Source organism: Anopheles ziemanni (genome assembly GCF_943734765.1).
Source record: "Anopheles ziemanni chromosome X unlocalized genomic scaffold, idAnoZiCoDA_A2_x.2 X_unloc_138, whole genome shotgun sequence".
Taxonomy (NCBI): domain Eukaryota; kingdom Metazoa; phylum Arthropoda; class Insecta; order Diptera; family Culicidae; genus Anopheles; species Anopheles ziemanni.
Window position 1 is genome coordinate 35001 of NW_026689750.1, and position 612 is coordinate 35612.

At 53.6% G+C, this 612-nt stretch overlaps 1 non-coding gene across 1 annotated transcript in view; it reads right to left on the reverse strand.

The window, feature by feature from the left end:
- LOC131291749 (5.8S ribosomal RNA) overlaps nucleotides 1–154 on the reverse strand; it is a 155-nt gene extending 1 nt beyond the window's left edge. Inside the window, exon 1 of the ribosomal RNA XR_009189512.1 lies at nucleotides 1–154. This exon is cut by the window's left edge and continues 1 nt beyond it. This is a non-coding gene — a ribosomal RNA (5.8S ribosomal RNA).
- Between the last annotated feature and the right edge of the window lie 458 nt (nucleotides 155–612).

Here is a 612-nt window from a genome sequence, read left to right on the forward strand (position 1 = left end):
AGCGCTCAGTCATCTGTACATCATGGTAGGTTCCCACGACGTGCAATATGCGTTCAACTTATCAATGTTCATGTGTCCTGCAGTTCACATTATGACGCGCAGTTAGCTGCGGTCTTCATCGATCCATGAGCCGAGTGATCCACTGCCGAGGGTGACTAACTTGCGTAAGCCGCCGCTGTGCGCGTATACCCGTTCCCCGTAGGGAGGAGCAAGCCGCCGCTTAGAGACGAAGCATAAAGTGTCCTCATTCCACATAGGGCAAGCTGGATTAATCCATTTTACCCAGGACGGCCGAAGCGGCGTGGACCAGGGGAGAACTGAACCTTATACTTCACACCACAGTAAGTCTACGTGTCCTCTTCCACATAGGGCAAGCTAGAACTAACTATCTTACCCAGGACTGCCGAAGCAGCGTGGACCAGGGGAGGAACACACTTTTCATGGAAACGTAAGGCATCCATGACTGCCATAACGTAAGCCGCCGCTGTGCGCGTATACCCGTTCCCCGTAGGGAGGAGCAAGCCGCCGCTTAGAGACGAAGCATAAAGTGTCCTCATTCCACATAGGGCAAGCTGGATGAATCCATTTTACCCAGGACGGCCGAAGCGGCGT